Raw genomic sequence first — 12,803 nt, 5'->3', positions numbered from 1 at the left:
TGCTCCAGAAGAAAATGAATTCTGAGGGGCGTGATAGAAAAGTATGGTGGAAGGAAAAATAAGAAGTGTGAGAATACTAAAGTTAATGGACTTTATTATAGCGGATAACTAGACATAAAATTTAAAATAAAAGTGTAAGTGAATGTAAAAATCTTACCTTACCTAAATAACCAATACTAATGATGAAGATAGTAATTTGCATTTTTTTTCAATTCAGAAGTTTTGAAACGTGAATATTAAGAAGTTCAGTGATACGATTCTAGATGGTATCTACTGAAACATAGGTCGTAAATCAATTATCAAATGAGCATTCAAAAAATCATATATTAAGATACTAATTTCGTATTCGTGTAATATTATTCCAGTGGAAGAACTGTGGTTCGGATTTCACATAGAGATTTGCATCAATGTTCCATAGAGCTTCAGAGTGGTGAAAAGGGACATTAAAAGATAAGTAAAGAAAGAAGGCAACCCAAACGGAGTCTTAAATGTGCAGGACTCGAAACAATTCGATTTTTAATTCATGTGAAACCTATACTGGTAAAATGTGTTAGACAGAGATATGCTACTCCGGTGGAACAAATCTGGAATAGTGAGGGTTCCAGTAATCGGATCTGGAACCACACATACCCGGGCTAAGCAAAAGAGATATTCAAGAGATCGAAATATGCATATATGAATTAACTGAGATCTGATTTGCTTTGTTTCTATTGCCGGTACGACAAAAATTATAGTATCTCAATAGTTTTTAAAAGCTCTGTCGATATTTCGTTGTTTTTTTTCAGTGCCTTTTCATTGGCTGAAGATTGCACGAATCAACAGATGACGCAAGACAGATAGAGACGATTAAGCGATCATAAAAAGTACTTTTTTTTTTTTTGGAAAGAAGAACACAAAACGAAAACAAAGGATTGTTTGTTCACAAAGTGGAGAGAGAGAGAAAGGACATTTTGATGGTCACATCGCATCGGAAGATCTACCTTGAAACTAGTAAATACGCAGCTTTTGAAATCGTCGGTGCGAGTGCGTAGAATCACGGATGCTGCACCAATTTCCCCTGTTCTCTGTCTTTCTCTTTCCTGCACACTGCAGCAGTCGGTGCTGACGTCATTACGTAAAACCAACATTCCGACTGTAAAAAGCCTTGATTAAAAAGGGACGAAAAGACGAAATAAATGCATACCTTTAACATGTCAAGCAGGAAAATCACTATAATGTTTTGCGTGAATTCGTTTATAGAAGTTTCGGACAGAAATATATATATTTAAACCGAGATTTAAAAATAATCAAAACATACTGTAATATTATAAAAAAATATTTTTGCTTTTACTTATTGGTTATGGAGGGGATGGAAAAATTATAGTGGATAAAATCACAACCAGGAAAAAAGGGATATTATGCAACAAATGTGAACATTTAATCACGAATAATGCATTAGCTGAAAATTATGTTTGAAACTTAATATGTCACATTTTTATTTCTTCTTGCACCAATGATCTATTATTGACATTTATTTTTCATACTGAGAAGGGAGAAAAAAATATAAATTCCTCTTCTGGACACCAAATAGTTTCGTTCTGTTTAGAATGATCTTCCATGACTGGTTATTTACAGTATTGTTATTTAATTTACATAATTTATTGGTTACATCATATTAATAGTTCATGCATATCACACACATGCAGATAAAAAAAAAATACTAAAGCGCCAACAAAAAGTGTAGTGGCGAAATGTGTAAACTGATCGCGCTTGCTCATCATATCTTGTAGTATGTATTGTATCACGTATCCGTGTGTATGTTTGTGTGTGTGTGCGTGTGTGAACATACATATAAACACACATATTGTGAAGATTACTTACGTAGAGGCTTGTTTACCACTTAAAGAGGGAGGGAGGAGGTGAAAATATATATGTATGAATATATATATAAGTTCTTCAAAACAAAAAATATATGCATATATATATGTACTCTTTGTTCCTCTTAAGATCACCGCACAGTACACTACACTGACACACGTAAATGCCAACCCGTCATCTCTCGGCTTCTTTTGCAGACCCGGGCTGCCCTTGACCCAGACTGCAGCTGAAGAAAACCCGGCCTATGCGCGACATCACGGGCCCCTTCCGTGATCGGCTCCTTTCGGATGTTTTCGTTAACAGTCGGGAGATAACGAGGGATGCTCTTCTCTCTCTATCCCTATTTCCCTCTTAAACCCTCCCGCTGTAGTCTCTTTAACTATCCTCCCGGCCACACCGAACCACACCTCTCGAATTGATCCAAAAGTACTAAACACATATACGGTACCTGTAAGTTTTTTTTTTTTTTTTTAACCTAGAATTTCTAGTGGAAAAAAAATCATATTAAGGGCAGTGTGAAGTCCAGCACGATCTATTTTATTTAACGTATTTTTTTTCAAGGTAAAATTAGTTCCAATTTTTGTTTGTTCAAAATTATTGTAAAATGAAAGGCAATATTTTGTAATTTCGAGAACAGGGCGTTCTAGAACTGCAAAATTTTTAACACATAATTTTCAAATGCTCTTTGACGGCCAGGTGGCAAGTTAACAGGGAAAGTCTTAAGCTGAATAACAATGCGAGAACTCTCATTTTTTAAACACTTCTTTTAGCTATTACCGTAAGTTTATTAATGTTAATTTTGACACCACTTTATCGCGACAGACTGTCAATAAAACTCGACAGCTTATTATTAGAATGCGATACAATTAAAATTTCCTATGGAGATCATTTCAGTCAGAGGCGGATATAGCCTGAGGCCAAGGGGTCTAATTTCCCCCCTTCCAGCTTTTTGAGTGACAAAAATAATTGAATTAATATATATATGAAGAGTACACGGGTATAACGATCTAAGTCCATTTTTAAACTTTGTGAGAAAAAGCGATTTAAAAGTATAAGAACCATTTTCAGTTTGTTCTCGACAATTATTACGTCTGTTTTTCTGTTCTTACGTAAGTAAAACACATTTTTATTGATTTCTACAGCCATTTAAATTACAATGATTAACTGTTACAAATAAAAAATACAGTTACAGGACAAAAATGCAGAATCTTTCTTGAATAAACAATATGTGCATAGAGATAATATTTCCCCTTGTGGTCTTGTTTGTGAGGGGTGTCTTTACTGATACTTACTCGCTGTCTTCGTCGACCTTATTTCCGCGTGTCCTCAACGAACTGAAGTGCTATTGTCCTTCTGGCCCACAGAATTGCTTCAAGGATTGCAACTCTTCAAATTTTGTACGGAAAATTCCAATCGTCTGTCCTTGTTTTATTGGAGGCAATGGATCTGCTTTCAGTTCTCGAACTTGGGAGGTTTCTATGATTTTGTATGTTTCATACGGACCAAAGTATACTTTCGAAGATGAACCAGTGTATCAACTCATCTTTGCATTGAATCAGCGGGACTATGGAACTGAGGACTTCGATCGCTTTTCCGATGGACCTGTGGACTTTGATTGTTTTTCCAAAGTACACGATCCTTCCAAAGCTAAATTCCACGGACAATGGTCACATTTTCGAAATACACAGTTTACTATATATAAGACCACTATTCGTCGTATAAAACGGTAGTAACAACTCAAATTCGTAAGAGAACGGACTTACACAGGAATAACCGGAATAATAGGATTATGTTGCCATCTATTGGGAAAAATAAAAAATAAAAATCTTGATAGAGAACTTTACAGTAAGTTCTCAAATGTAGAATTTTTGGGGACAAATCTCGTTTGAGGAGTGAGGGTCTTTTCGTATATATATCAAAGTTTCCATGCTTATTGTCAGACACAGTACAGTAAAAATGTTATACAAAATTTAAGGGTTACCACTGTAAGCGATAAGCAGCAGTAATAAGAAAAAGCTTATCACAAACCGGAAGTTGCTGGGAAGAAGATGTGAGAAAAAAATGCTCGTGATATGAAATCGGTTGAAAACGTGTGGTTTAGAGTGTTGATTTGTATATTTCCTTTATTATTGTTGATAACATTAGTCAAAACTGTGTACGAGGGAGGAACAGAAACTAAGGTTACAAGGCCGATATTTCTGGAGTTTCGTCCATTATAGAGGAATGAGGGGTGTGCGGTAATTTTAACACACGAAGTTGGCAACTGTGTAGAGTTTCAGCCACCCGCTACCTATGGTGCTAGTTTTAGGTTAACACAAATGGCGACTTGTTTAGAAAACAAGTCTCGCGAACAAGTCCACTCAGTCAGGCATATTCGATTTCTGTGGGCGAAACATGTATCCGCGGCTGAAATTCACCGGCAGCTGGTAGAAGTTTACGAAGAGACTGTAATGTCTCGTCACCATGTCGCTTAAATGGTGACGAAAGTTTTCGGCTGGTAGAGAAAACGTCATCAACGAAAAGCACGGCACCAACAGATTTGAATACAGCTCGCGTATTGGAACTAATTCAGGACAACAGGAGGATCATGTTACGGCATGTGATAGGAGAATTGGGAGTATCGTTCGGAAGCGTTCGTCACATTGTACATGATATTCTGCTTCGCTTCAGGTGAGGAGGTGAAACACTTTGTGACAACGTGACTGAACACGCAAGGACGGGATGTTTACCAGGTGGGAATGTTCAAACTCATCCCACGATACGACAAGTGTATCAATCGACATGGAGACAATGTCGAAAAATAACCTAATGTATGTACTATTTGTTGGCTGTATTGGTTGTATGAAATAATATACCTAGGTATACACGTTTCCTGGAGGCTTTGTAAACTTACTTTCCAGTAACTCCCCGTAATTTTCTCAAGTTGCTATATTTTATAGATCTTTTGCAATACCAGGGTGTTTTTTTTTTTTTTTTTAATAACACAATGCTTACACTTCTAAACTTTAGTTAAGGCAATTTACACGTACTATATATGAATCTGTAGAAACCTAAATGTACGAATGAGTAATGACTATTATATGTATACACAATTCCATTTGTATTCTATACAATCGTCAACCAATACTCTGTATAAATTTGCGCGAAGTCAACAAGCTAGCTCGTGGCTTTCTAAAAAAGAAAACACAAAAAAATACCCACATAATACACATTAGTGGAGTTAAAACAAGTAACCTAAACAGTCATGTTTTTTAGTCGCCCAGATGTGGGTTTCACTATTAAATATACGTAAATTCAAGCGTTAATATTTTATTTACCAGTACCAGATAGGAGAATAATATTAATAATATATAGCAGTTATACTGATGAGGGTCATCCAGTAAAAAAAAAAAAAAAAAAAAAAAAAAAATCTAATGCCTTGATGCGAAACACAAACAACAAATAATGTATATTAAAGATTTATAATACAACAATTGCATAACTTTACTCTACTTTTAGTCTTCCAAACTAAGTTGTGCATAAGTATCGAATTTTTTATAGAATGACCATGTCCGTCTGCCAATAGATATCAGAACAAAAACGGAAGACATATTGAGAAAAGCGGTTATTTTGGAATCAATTCAACGTCTCCAAAATAGGTTTCATTTATCATGTGTTAACTTTATATTCGAACCGGAAGTGGCTGTAATTAACCACTTCCGGTTTCAACGTTGATTATCATAGAATGAAAATGGTAACAGATAACGAAAAGCGTTGTTCTTTTTGGAATCGATTCGGCGTCTGAGGAAAAGCTAAGCCTACCACATTTACCCACTTCCCTCTATACTATAACATGAAGTGGTAGAAACTTACTACTACTAATACCGGTTTCAATATAGATCTCCAAGACACCGACAACCAGTATTCTGGAATCAATCCAACATTCTAACAATAGGCTCGATCTACTTCGTTAACCCTCTATTTGAACCGAAAATGGTGTACATTTACCATTTGCGGTTTCAACGTTGATCGCCATAGAGCAAAAACAGTCATAGATAGCGAAGAGTAGTTTTCTGGAATCGATTAAGTGTCTCAAGAATGTTCTACATCCACCTTAACCTCTCTACTAAAAATGGAAGCGATAGAAATTTACTCCGGTTTTAAATTTAATTTTCAAAGAGCAAAAATGATAACGGATAGGGAAGTGTGTGTTTTCTTTTAAATATTCATTAACTCAAAAATAGACCCTGTTACCTCTCATAACCCTCTATTCAAACTGAAATAGCGGAAATGAACCATTTCCGTTTTTAACTATAATTATCATAGAGCAAAAACCATAATAGATAGCGAGAAGCAATTTTCTTGATGTGGATTCAGTACCACAAAAACATGTTCCATTTTTGCCTTTATTCACCAAGTGGAACACGAGGTTGTTGAAATCCACAACCGCTTCCGGTTTGAATATTGATCTTCATATATCAAAAACGATAAGAGAATCGGTACTAAGAAAATGGCTTTTTTGATATGGCTTCAACGTCCCAGCAATAAATATACTCTCTGACCGTATTCCAATACTACTACAACCGAAAGCTATAGACCTACTACTTCTGGTTTCACTATTAAATCCACGTAGTTTGGAAGTCTACGATAGTTTCTGAAGTGAAACGAAACTCATTTATTAAGGTCTGTAATATACTTGCTTTCTTTAAGTTGACCACTTGTCTAAGGTACCAACTTTTCAAATGGAGCCGATGGTGACCAACATAGTAAGTCACGCTTCACTTTATATTATATTTACAAGTATAACTTAGCCAATAGAAGTCTGTTGAAATTATCTAGATATTGCATTCTTTTGCGAACATTACTACGTATAGCTTACTGAGTTAGTATTGATACAATTAAAATATCACGAAAGAACTGTTATGAGTAGAAAATTCTACCATCAAGAATTCCTAAGTATTCATTAAAAGATCATTTAAGACCACAATTATTATCAATTCAGTAACCATTTACGTTAAACACTTTCCTTTTTAAAAAAAAAGAATTCCTCATATCATAAACTCAGTTTTAAGTGTGTTTGCATTGACGTCCTACGCCTGTGGATTCTGTGACCCACTAGTTTTTGCTGCTTTACTGTATGCCTGTCTACCAGGCGTATTTCGTTCGTGTTTAATTTCTTTTTCTTACTTCCAACAAATTATAGTGTCAATTTCCCCAAAACTCGGCATGATTTTAGGCGGCAGGGGTGGTTCAGTGGAAAGCGACCATAACCGAATGGTCTCAAGCGTTAGACTTCGGATCATGAGGCGCAAACCATTGGGGGTTCGAATCCATCTGAAAAGAATAATCGGATTTTTATGTCCTCGACATTTTTGTGTTCCAGTCCCTGCCGTTAATATCAATAATAAGAAAAAAATGAAATCTTTGAGATCTACGTCCCACGGTTATGGCGGTTAGGCTAAAGGAGACGGTGATGATGAGTAATGAATGAAATGGCGGAATGAAGAAAGTGGGAGGAAACGGAAGAACCCCGAGAAAACCCACGCACACGGTGTTTGTCCACCACAAAGTTCACTTGGCGGGGGCTGGGATCGAACTCGGGACCCCAAGCACCAGAGGTGAACGCTTTACCACTGAGCCACCGCGGCCCTTTCAATAACAAGAGTGTGCCAATTAGGTAAATACAGTAAATAGGAATCGTACAGTTAATTAGTTACCTTTCTTTTAAAAAAAGACAAAAAGTAGAGTACTCACCTCTTATGCGAGGTATCCCTGGTTCGATCCCAGGTCAAACGAGTTTCTGATGGACAATCTCGTATCCAAAACTTATCTTAAAATTCTCGCTTTGCTCCCTCATTCTCATTCCATCAAATCTGTCATAATCGTTCACTTTCATTAATCATCTGTTTTTTTGTTGTTGTTGTTTTTTTTTTAGTTTAAAACGCATAAAACTTTGGACGTTAAATTTAAGTCCTGAGTGACTGACTGATCAATACCCAGGCTAAAAGCATTTAAGGCAGAAACTTAAAATTCTGACAGAACATAGGATTTGTAACATCAGGTACCACTGAGGGATGATTTTTGGAAATTCGACGGGAAAGGGGAAAGAATGAAAGTAACAATTATTACAGTACATTGTTCATATCTCTAAAGGGTACAGGCATAAAAGTTGGTATATGGACATCTCATGTAAAATTATTACACAGGTGTTTCACCGTTATATATATATATATATATATATATATATATATATATATATATATATATATATATATATATATATATATATATATATATATTTCCACCCAGAAGGGAAGAGAAAAAGGCGGGAGGAGAAATGAGTAGGTTATAACAGGATGACAATATCTCGAAACCTTTTAAGGTCAGATAAATGAAAATTTGGTATTTAGACTTTCAATTTAAAATGATTTCACGTGTTTTGGCGTTTTAAAAAAATATTCATCCTATAAAGGAAGAAAAAAGATCCCTTCCATTAGATTCGGATCTGAAAAGATTTCTTTCATGATTCTCGATTTCAGCTTCCTCTTTCAACTCCCAATACTTTCTTCTTTCTTTTTTTTTTTTCAAATCATTGATCAGCTCTTCTTCTTACTAGTACTAGTTTTCTTCTATCTTTTTCTTCTATGGCGTTATAATGAAGAGAACTTCTTCGCCAGATGTCTCCAATCATAATTGGGCTCCTTACGAAGGACCTAAAAGGCGTCCTCTTTTCTCCTACTCGTTGTGTATACGGAAACAATATATTCTCGAAATTAATAATGTTATAATTTACAGTATACGATATTTTCATAATAAATTCTTCAGTTGAGTCATCTATGGAGGTAAAGTGGAACTTGCACTTCTGCATTCGTCCTTGTATATATGTGTACCCTTACATATGCTGGAGCATACATGATTTATAGCTTTGGTGTTGATTTTCGTCATTAAACACGGTGAATCATTGATCACTTCTGGTTGTCATGGAAACGACAAATATGGGTGCCTGGGATACAATTAAACTTTAACTGAATTAATGGTCGGAATGAATGAAAATAATAATATAAAAACGTCCATATGACGTGCACACACACCTAGGTATTAGCCCAGCCATGTAGATACATCCATCATACTTTATAAGCTGGTTGAACGGTGACAGCTAACGCGATCACTCAACATATTTGGTTGGAACTAGGATTTGAGGAAATAAAAAAAAAAAAAAAAAAAAAAAGAAAGGGGTACAAATTGGAGCTCATTTGTGATGACCAGCTTGCAAGAAAACTAATATATCACTGCATTTATAGTTACATATTATGAGAAGTAGTGCCATACACTGAAATATTTTATTTAAATTAGAAGTTTACAACACTTTACCCTAGAAAATATGTATTTATAACCAATAAGTATAATTCCTAAGTCTCCAAGGAAATTTGTGCCTTTTTATTTTTATTTACTTTTCAGTTACAAATTTGAAGCATCTTAAGGTTGGAGATGAACTAATTCACTTTCCCCTAACCAGAGGCGAACTCACGGGGGGTCCACCGGGTTCAGATCCACCAAAAACTTTCTAACTCAACAAACATTTGTACACTTCTTCAATAAAACTATACTTGTTTAATAGAGAAATGGTTGATAGCATAAAAATTTGATCTTACACTTCATCTGTACTCTTTCTCTTATAAAAATAATCTGAAAATATAGTAGGAAATATTCTACAATTATTTATCGTCTTTTCGGGTGCAGAATAGTACTTATTCAACACTACATAGGCGTGGTGGCTTGTGGTATTGGACCCTTCCTTCCAAAAAAAACTTGGACCCCTTTGAACAAAAATTTCTGGGTGCGTGCCTGCCCCTAAGTGATGTCAACTCCAAGCAATGTGGACCTTACCTCAAACAAAATAAAAAACTATGGTTTATAACAGTAGTCGAAGTGAGGAAGGAAGCTCTCCAATGGTTTTCAATCATTATGTAAATAAAAATACAATATTTTAGGCACCATACCCACACTACATTTAAACATTTAGATAGCCGGTATGTCGAGTCAAAATCGTAATAAAACATACCGCCTCTGCTTTTTTCCCACTTCGAACACTGGTTTACAAGCTACCAAATTCATCATAGAATATTAAAAAAAAAAAAAAAAAAGCGGTAAATTAATTCCTTATAACTTGACCGATTTGAACTTCAAGCTGTGTAGATAATCTATAAAGCCTGAAAGAAAATATATATATTATTGTATCAAAATGAACTACTTTTTTTATATATTAAAGTATCAAGAAATTGGATAATCTCTAGGATATTAGGAAAGAAGTACCTAATATATTTTCTTTCCTTCAAGATTGGATGAATACACCCCCTTGACTTCACTCCACTTCAACCTAGAACAGCAAGAGTCAGTCTTAAATCTCAACGAAATCCTACACGATTTGTTTCATAATAATTGGAGGATTTTTACGGAACTTCGCATGTAATACAGAAGTACGAAAGATTGTTGGGGTTTACCACTTTATCATTGACCAATATCAATTCTAAATGATGGAAATTATGGGCAAGCCCTCCAAAACACAATGCACTATATTGCATCAAAATCGAATTAATTTTACGGAAGTTATCGTGGAAATCTATTTTCTTATCATATTGTTGATAAGGGAAAATTTTGAAGTTGGAAACGAATTTACTTCCTTCAGTCCATTTATTTGACCATGTCAACTCTTAGTAGTAGAAGGACGATTCGGAACCTACAAAGAAAACAGAAAGATCGCCGAACATTTAAAAGAGCCATTCTAAAGGCCAGTAATCATCCACTGTTACCGACGAATCTACAGTATATAAGGATTTCACTATAACTATTCGGTGCGATGTGTGAAAACTTGGTTTCTTTGTCCAAGCAGAGACCGTTAAGACTACATTTCCATTTTACATGAATCTTGTAGCTGTCATAAGAAAACCTTGCAACCCAATCTTTCTATTTACTGTTTACATGTTACAACCTCCTAAAAGCAAGAAAGGTATCTCCACCCATGCAGCACTGCACTCTAGTGGGCAAATAATGAACATCCTCATTAAAAACTTGTATTTTGGCGCACTTCCCAAAGGCTTTGGCGCACCGCCATCTAAAAGAATCCATCGGAAGCGGTGAAACTGGTTTTTCCTTTATGTCAGCGGAAGGGCGATAGCAGGTAGCAAGCAAGATATCCCAGAAAGTTGCACATAGTTCAATTCCTTGCAACATGGAAAAAAATGTTGTATGTCCCTTTCAAGACTATGTTTACATGGTGAAATATGATAGGGTTTCAAGATTTTTTTAAAAATGATATCTACAAGATTCATGTAACGTGGCGGTCTAAGACTGGGTTAGGTGTCTCCCAACGAGGTGTATGGAGTGACGTCACTGAACCATAAAACATTTTAAAGTGGAAAGTGGAGTGATGAATCATGGTATACCATGTGGTGAGGTCCGTAGCTAGACTGATTTCTTAAGTAGGGTAAGAAATTAATACTGAAGGGATCATGACAGGCATCAAGGAACATCATAAAACTGGTTATTTATTTATGGAACTGTAGCTTCTTTTCACCTTACGTTCTTGACTACTTATTTTTTTAAAACATATATTTATCTAAGAAACAAACGAAAGTTTCAGGAGTAACTGAAAGAGGCCGTAGAGGTTGCCAAAGTCCCCCTGACCACACTTTAGCTACGGGCCTGCTCTCTACTATTCATTTATATTCTCAGTTAGCGATGTATATTACCTCAATGCAATTATTCTTTCGAAGTGTATGTGGTCTCACGTCTTTCATGTTTGTCATGGTGCTATAATAAGATACTTAAGTTCGAAATTCATGGAATGAGAAAAGGCCAATAGTAGATGTTTAAGAATTCAGTTTTTTAAAAAATAAACGCATCATATTAGACACAAAAGAGTATTTCTGTAAAATGTGCCAAATTGAACATAACTTAGAAAGTTACACGAATTTGATATCTACTTTTGTTTCAATTTTAAGATTTTCTACAACATTATGTTTTAGGAGGAGGAAAAAATAATTTAGGATTGGCACTGCCCGCTCTAGCCCCTTCCTCTCTATGGACCTGCATGTGGTGTTCTGACTCCAGAACGTGGGTTTGGAGAATGTCTCGTAACACATCTACCGGCCTATGTAGTGTCCACAGTGCAATTCTAGGGTCGGGGTAAACAGTCTAGTCCTGTTTCCTGTGAAGAGGGCTTGTGTTTCTTGTTCATACAAGGCAATATGACGGCTGTGTATTGTAAGGACAAGCTAACTTGCCATTTGTTATCTACCATCGAAGACCAGTTAAGATATTGTCACCACGACAGAGCACCCATTCATATATTCATAGTTTGCGGTGGAGTAATTTCACAACAACGCATTAGTAATGGACTGGCCTGCTCAAAGTCCTGATATGAATCCAATTGAACATTTATGGTATGTTTCGAGACGTCAATTTTGTAACAGGCCACAAGGAAGCAGATTAATACTTGTCACCATAAAGAGCCGATACGTTCGGGAGGAGAGGACAAGCTAACTTGTCATTTGCTATCTACCATCGAAGACCAGTTCAAAAATTGTCACCACGACAGAACACCCGTTCATATATTTATAGTTCGCGGTGGACTAATTTCACGACAACAACGTATTAGTAATGGACTGGCCTGCTCAGAGTCCTGATATGAATCCAATTGAACATTTATAGTATGTTTCGAGACGTCAATTTTGCAACAGACCACAAGGAAGCAAATTAATACTTGTCACCATAAAGAGCTGATGCGTTCCGGAGGAGGGGGACTCACACTTATCACATAATTTTGGCTAATTTCTCCAAATGTAAATATTTCCAGTATTTCATGGAAAAAAAGTCATTTTAAAAACAATTAAGAAAAAATGTTTTGCAGAAATATACACACCCCTCCCCCCAAAAAAACGACACTGAAACATTCGGAAAAGAGAGCA

General features: G+C 35.8%; 1 protein-coding gene across 5 annotated transcripts in view; it reads right to left on the bottom strand.

The window, feature by feature from the left end:
* Positions 1 to 2,102, bottom strand: part of LOC145690075 (uncharacterized) — a 307,925-nt gene extending 305,823 nt beyond the window's left edge. For all 5 annotated transcript variants that reach the window (XM_081764598.1, XM_081764599.1, XM_081764600.1 and 2 more), the window contains exon 1: positions 1,861 to 2,102. The gene's annotated coding sequence lies outside the window, so the exon portion shown is untranslated. The remainder of the gene's footprint in view (positions 1 to 1,860) is intronic.
* Positions 2,103 to 12,803: the final 10,701 nt, after the last annotated feature.

The sequence above is a fragment of the Thermobia domestica genome, chromosome 7 (assembly GCF_964235325.1).
Source record: "Thermobia domestica chromosome 7, izTheDome1.hap1.1, whole genome shotgun sequence".
Taxonomy (NCBI): domain Eukaryota; kingdom Metazoa; phylum Arthropoda; class Insecta; order Zygentoma; family Lepismatidae; genus Thermobia; species Thermobia domestica.
Note: the sequence above shows the minus strand (reverse complement) of the source record. Positions and strands in the feature narration are given on the sequence as shown.